Source organism: Propithecus coquereli, unplaced genomic scaffold, assembly GCF_000956105.1.
Source record: "Propithecus coquereli isolate 6110/MARCELLA unplaced genomic scaffold, Pcoq_1.0 Scaffold131, whole genome shotgun sequence".
NCBI lineage: Eukaryota > Metazoa > Chordata > Mammalia > Primates > Indriidae > Propithecus > Propithecus coquereli.
The window spans coordinates 4,658,779-4,658,978 of record NW_012137303.1 but is presented as its reverse complement, the minus strand read 5'-3'; positions in this window follow the sequence as shown (position 1 = coordinate 4,658,978).

Below are 200 nucleotides of genomic sequence, written 5' to 3'. Positions count from 1 at the left end.
AGTGTTCCCTATTATATAACAAAGTTCTCATAACCTCTCTGAATGGATCCTTCTTGGCTTTTTGCTACCAGTTTCAAGCAACATAATCAAGGCTTGCAGGTGCTTCTATTTCTCCCCTTTTTGCCATAGAAGGCCTGGCATAAAAGCTATGACCCTCAAAATTATTGTGAATCTGGATTAATTTAAGAAGTGACATTATT